The following is a 7,194-nucleotide window of genomic DNA, read 5'->3' as shown; positions in this document are numbered from 1 at the left end:
AGGCGGGCGGGAGGGGCTGCGCCGAGCCCACGGCAGCCATTGGGTGGCACCCTGGAGGGTGGGTGCTTTGGGGACTCAGTTACACCCCCGGCTGCTGCAGCACAAAGAGGCAGCGTGCAAGACTCTCTCTTCGGCATTTCCTACCTTTTTTTTTTTTTCTGTCCGTGGCTGGGTATTTTTTTCCTTATTTCCCGAGCATCATGCTGGCCCGGGAAGCGCTGTTTCACGCAGCTCCACGAGCCCCCACGGCGCAGCGTGAAGCACAGAGTTTGCAAACCTGAGTTTGTTGTGGCGGCCACAGGAAACGGAACCCGTGCACTGCCGTGCCCCCGGCCCGGGCCGCCCCGGCCCGTCCCAGCAGCGCGGTGTCCCCGGGCCCCGCCGGGCAGCGGGCGGGCGAGCGGCCCCGCTCCATCCATCGCCGGCACGGCAGCTGCCCGAGGGCTGCTCCGCCCTCCGCTCGCCCCCTTCTCCTCCTCCCTCGCCCTCTGCCCTCCGAGGCACGGGCAGAGCTCCGGGCGGTCGTGGCTGTCCCAGAGCAGTTACCTGAACGTCTGCCAGTGGTACGGGAGCGGCAGGACCGAAAGCTCCCGCCAGTGCCAGGGAGACGTCTGCTTCCCATTAGCTAGCCTATAGCTGGAATTATTTAAGCACAGAATGGTCCAGCCACTCACACAGCAGTGCTAAGGGCATAACACTGAGGCCATGACGAAAGCGAGCAGAGAAGCAGCAGCAGCCAGCAATTGTATACTGGGGACAGCGTATGGGAGCTACACAATGTCACGCTGACCCCCAGCAGGGCTGGGCGACCTGGGGCAGCCTGTAAAATGAGACCCTTAAAAGTGTAATTACAGTATTTTGTGACATCTTAAAGGAGCTAGGAGACAGAAATACAACAGGTTTAATATTACACCAAAACTTAGGAGTGCTCAAAAGTTTCAGTAGCTCTGTTAGAGGAGCAATATGGGATTTAAGTATTAAGGAGGTGCAGTCCAGTAGTTGGAGCGCAGGGCTGGAAGCCAACACTCACGCTCTCCTTTTGGCTCTGCTACTCACTTGCTGTGTGGCCTAACCCAAACCATTTAATCTCTGTGTGCAATCTCTACAACAGTATAATAGTCTTCTACAGACATGTCGTAAGAATCAAATGACTAGTGCTTGATAGTGTACTTTGTGATGAAAGGTGTTAAGTATAAGTTGTCGTAATTAGTTATATTACTATATGTATACCCAGCCTGTCCAAAACTGCTACTTAAGCTGCAGGTATTCCTTTGCATGATTATACAAGAAAGTTGAACACATAATTTGTCCTTGCAAGACTAGATGTTGGATGATTCGTTTCATTCAATTTTCTTTCTTCTGAAATGAAGTTCTTATTTGTTCGTGTTAATTTCAGGAACTGTCTTCCCATTGTTTGAATACAATAAGAATTCTCAGCTCCTTTGAATTGCCGCAGGTCCTTTGATTTCATCTAAGCTGCAGTAAGTCATCAAAGGGAACACACCAACTTAACATGTCAGGAAGTTCAGAGGGCAGATTTTACTAGTTAGTCACATTTTCGATTGCTATAATTATTTCCTCATACTCACGGCAGTACTTGGAGTCTCTTGTGATACAGGGCACTATACAGAACAGCAAGGATATACAAGCAAATGTGAAATAGTCGTAGCTTTCACATCTGTAAAACTGAGCTGTACTTTCCTACAAACAGACCAGTTATGAGAAAATTCTTTTATTTCCCTTACCATCTATAATTATTTGATTCCATGTCAACAGGCAGTCAGTGCAACTACTCACCTAAATGCAAAAAAAAAAAGGTTATGAGCAATGCTAATAAGCTTTATTGGAAAAAGTATATTGTGAATGTGAAAGGCCTTAGAGCATGAGAGTGTCTCAACCCAAGTGTGTTGTACTGGTCAGTTGTCAAGGAGTTGCAAATAGTGAAAGAGTGATAGTTACTCTCAGGCTTGACAAGTAAGCTAACAAAGAAAATCACATGCGCGTGTGCATTCAGTTTTCTTCTGAAAGAGTCAATCACCAGATAATGCAATGAAATTTAGCAAGCAAGACCAGTGAAGCCACACTAAAGTTCTCATGAAGGTCTGTGCCAAGGAGAGGAATGTCTAAAATGAAGAGAATGAAGAAAAAACACATCAAAGACATCAGCAGGGAGAAAAATAAGAAGTGGATGGAACCATCTGCAACATACACAAAAAGAACTATTTCCTGACTCTTCAGCCATCTCAGAAAAGACAAAGAAAACAATTAGACCTGTGATAAAAGACCATTATGGGCCAGAGACAAAGCATTAGTGAGACTTTGAATGAGTCAAAATATCTGTAAACCTAATTAAGACAGAATGAGCCAGCCGAGATGGCCACAACATGGTTACTGAGCAGCCTGGAAAAAAATAAAGGGCAATAATTCTTGTACTTAATGTCGGCAAATGTTACCAGTGAGAAAAGTTATATAATCAAGAATGAGAAGGATTGCAGAAGAAACTAAGAAAGAAAAATAACTCCGTTTATCTTCTGAATGATTCAGTTCTAGGAAATGGAGTAGATTTCAAGGTTTCAGTAGAAAATATCTACATTTCCACAGAACCAGTGTTCATGCATAGGGGAAAAAAAAGGAGAAATGACAATATAACATATTAGCATAAGATCTAAATTTTGTCTGGGCAATAGGCTGTATGAAGGCATGGGTCAAAAAGAACAGGATATAAGTTTATGAAATGCAGCATCTTTATGTTCACTGCACAATAAAAGTGATGATTCAAAGTAGGCATGGCTCTTGTGCAGTGTATTCCTTTCATTAAGACTATAAATTCTGAACTTCTGAGTAATGGGTGATTATCCATTGCTCAACAAAGTAGGATGAACTTCATCATATTGAGTGACATTTATTTTAGTAAATGAATTATGAATGTATAAAAGCTGAATTGTTGTAATTTAAGAGTAGTGTATTTACAGCAAACTAATTTTATGCTGATTCCTAATATTAGGCAGTTAAGCTTGAAATATTTATTGCAATTTATTTTACTTCTGACTAACTTGAAAATACCTGCCTGGGATTTGAGATACTTTTGATATTGTATCTATAGTGGCAGACAATAATTCATACAGTTGAAGTCTAAAATGCGTATTTTTTTCCTGTCCTGTATCTCCAAGCACAGTAAAGTTCAAAAAACCTGACACATCCATATTTCTCCCTTGTTTTTTTGATACTCATCATACTGATAGCCATCATACAGAGACAAGAATAATGTGGAGAGCAGTACCTTAACCTGAGCTCTGCCAGGTCCCAGACTACAAATCTATTCCTACCTCTGGATCATCCTGGGAAAGAATGCAAGTTTTCTGCTGTATTTTGTATTTCAAGAACTAAAAAAGGCCTTTTTAGCACAGAATGAAGTGAGAATAGGAAACAAATTATTCATTCAAGAATGCGCTGGGAGTATCTACATCCTTCTGGCAGCATGGTGACAGAAATGTCATCAACTACAGCAGTGTTGTAGGTGGAGTTTGAAATCACGAGTCACCCAGGCCTATAATGGTAGTTGTAAGTTTAATATTATAACAACTAACTATAATTGCCAAAGAGCTATCCAAGCTCCTGAAAAAATAATGGCAGCTGAGGAGCAGTGGAGCCTACTCCTTTCAGCTTACCGAAGCAGATTTTCCATTCCCTAAACATCAACTCCTAGTTTCATTTAAGATGCCCAGACACTTGAAATGTCTGCTTCACAGATATGAAGGGCTTAAGAAGCCAAGGAACTTAAGAATATTTGTGCCTTTTTGAAGGTGAAATGATGAAATGATGAAATCTCAAATCACATCAGACACACACCCTGGAAGGTTGCTTGAATAACTCTCCACATCACTGACTGTATTGACTGTGTCCTTGTTAATTACACTGGAGGTTTAAGCACTCAGATTATTCATGGACAGTACTTTTGGTGTCTTCATCTTGAACTGAATCCTACCTAGTATATCAAATTGTACCAAAGATAAAAGCTTCAAACAAAGAAGATAGAACACGTACTATGTGGACAATCATATTCTCAGCATTATACATTTTTTCCAAACAGGTTTAAAATATAACTTTCATCAAACACAAACATTAATATCATTAATATACTGTGTAGCCAATTGCTGTGCCATTGGCTACATGGTAACAAAATCAGCATATGGAAGATTCATGAAACAATTTCACAGAATTGTTGGGGTTGGAAGGAACCTCTAGAGATCATCTGGTCCAACTCCCCTGACAAGGAAGGGTCACGTGGAGCAGGTAGCACAGGAACAGTCCACATGGGCTTTGAATGTCTGCAGAGAGAGACTCCACACCCTACCTGGGGAGCCTGCTCCAGTGCTCTGCCTCCCTCAAAGTTCTTCCTCATGTTGAGGTGGAACTCTTATGTTTTAGTTTATGGCCATTACTCCTCATCCTGTCACTGGCCACCTCTGAAAAGAGTCTGGCACCATCCTCTTGACACCCACCTTTGAGATATTTATATGTATTGATGAGATCTCCTCCCAGTCTTCTAGACTAAACAGGCCCAGCTCCCACAGTCTCTCCTCATAAGAAAGATGCTCCAAATCCCAGTTTGCTCAGGTTTGTCTATTGTTACTGCAAGTATATCAATAGCCTAGAAAAGAATTAGTAGAAAATGAGGAACAATTATTTATAATGAGAGGAAATGCTAATTACATGTATCAAGAACTCTGCTCTGCCAAGGAGTTCCTGCTGAGTAGAGTGGATGCTAAAGAGCTGTTGCCAGTCATAATATAGCATTTCTTAGAAATGAGGTAATTAGCACACTTTGAGGCACTGATAAAATCAGTATTCTTCTCACTGACACATCAGCAGAAACTGCTGGTCACAGAGGAGGGAAACAGAAGGGTTAAGAATTTACTAGGCTAAGTGTACTTGTCATTTTAAGCATACATTTTCCAGACTTTCCTTTGGTTGTTGTGTCACATTTCACTACTCTGGGCATTGCTTAGGAATCTTATCATAACCAGTATAATGAAAACAGATGAATGCATCAGTACTTAATTTCTTTGGATAGATAAATTATAAAACAAAGTCTCCCTAAGCATCAAAGTAGTGTCTTCAGTGCTTGTCTTGTGGGATCATCATAACCAAACATAAGCATTTTTTTGTTCTCTCATAGCTCCTTGATGATATAGTGTCTTTCTTTATATGGTGTTTTAAGCATCTCTGTAATTGAAAATGGAGTTGAAAAATCCAGTTTATTCCAATACTAAAAAAAACAACATTTCTCACTCCCAAGTGCAGAAGTTCGTGTTTCATTTCTGCTGGATTGAGGCACCCTTTTTAGAACTTTTAAGAGTACTGAAATGAAAAAGAATAATATTTTAGTGGGTGTTCAACATTTGTCATCTGTCAATCAGGTTCTTACTCTAGCATTATGTCATTTTAAACACTTCTAATATTTCTTTTTCTATATAAAGCAAAGATATGTAGCAACTTGGCACTCATTTTGGAGAATGGGTGTGTATATTCTTCAGTATTTCTCCTGACCTTTAGAGTATTCATCCTAGGAACATAGCATCATAGAATCATTTAGGTTGGAAACCTCTAAGATCATCAAATCCAACTGTTAAACCAGTGCTGGCAAGTCCACCACTAAACCAGGTCTGTAAGTGCCACATCTACACATCCTTTAAATATCTCCAGGGATGGTAACTCCACCACTTCCCTGAGCAGCCTGTTCCAAAGCTTCATAGCCCCTTCAGTGAAAAAAATTTTTGCAATATCATATCTAAACTTCCTCCAGTGCAACTTGAGGCCATTTCCTCTTGTCCTGTCATTTATTACTTAGGAGGAGACCAAACCCCACCTTCTTACAACCTCATTTCAGGTAGCTGTTCCCCCTGAGTCTCCTTTTCTCCAGGCTAAAAAACCCCAGCTCCTTCAGCTGCTCCTCATAAGACTTGTGCTCCAAACCCTTCCCCAGCTCTGTTGCCCTTCTCTGGACACACTCCAGCACCTCGATATCCTTTGTGCAGTGAGGGCCCCATAACTAAACACATGATTTGAGGTGCAGCCTCACCAGTGGTGAGTACAGGGGTATGATCACTGCCCTGGTCCTGCAGGCCACAGCATTGCTGATACAGGCCAGGATGCCATTGGCCTTCTTGGCCACCTGGGCATAGCTGGATCATGTTCAGCCAATGTTGACCAGCACCCCCAGGTCCTTTTCCTCTGGGCAGCTTTCCGGCCTCTCTGTTGCAAGCCTGCAGCACTGCATGGGGTTATTGTTAACATATTTAACCTCATAATTTGCCTCAGCCCAACAATTCAGCTTGTCTAGATCCCTCTGCAGAGCCTTCTTGCCCTCCAGCAGATCAACACTCCTGCCCAGCCTAGTGTCATCTGCAAACTGTTGGAAGGTGCTCTTGATTCCCTCATCCAAGCCATCAATAAAGATATTAGACAGAACTGGCCCCAGCACTGAGCCATGGGAACACCAGCTGTGACCACACACCAGCTGGATATTAACTTCATTCACCAGTACTTTCTGGGCTCAGCCATCAAGCCAGTTTTTTTACGCATCCAAGCCATGAGCTACCAATTTTTCAGGAGAATGCTGTGTGAAATGGCGTCCAAACCTTTACTGATATCTAGATAGACAACAACTGCATCCTGTCCCATTTGCCAAATTCCAGTTAGCTGGGACCTTCCCAGTTAGCCAGGACTCCTGGTAAATGATGGAAAGTGGCTCAAAGAGCACTTCCCCCAACTCCCTCAGCATCTTTGGGTGGATCCCATCTGGCCCCGTAGACCTGTGTGTGTCTAAGGTGCTGTGGCAGTTCACTGACCATTTTCTCTTGGTTTATGGGGGCTTCATTCTGCTCCTCATCTCTGTCTTCCAGCTCAGGGGACTGGGTACCCAGAAAACAACTGCCTTGCTACTAAAGACTAAGGCAAAGAAGGTATTACAAGGAGATTTGCCTTAGCCCTTCTTTTGTTGCTTTGTATTTATAGAAACATTTTTTATTGTCTTTTATGACACTAGTCAGATTAAGTTCTAGCTGAGCTTTGGCCCTTCTAATTTTCTGTTTGCTTAACCTCACAATGTCCTTGTAGTCCTCCTGAGTTGCCAGCCCCTTCCTTCAAAGGTCACAAACTCTCCTTATTTTCCTGAGTTCCAGCCAGAGCTCT

This window comes from Corvus hawaiiensis, chromosome 26 (genome assembly GCF_020740725.1).
Source record: "Corvus hawaiiensis isolate bCorHaw1 chromosome 26, bCorHaw1.pri.cur, whole genome shotgun sequence".
In the NCBI taxonomy this organism is placed as follows: domain Eukaryota; kingdom Metazoa; phylum Chordata; class Aves; order Passeriformes; family Corvidae; genus Corvus; species Corvus hawaiiensis.
Note: the sequence above shows the minus strand (reverse complement) of the source record.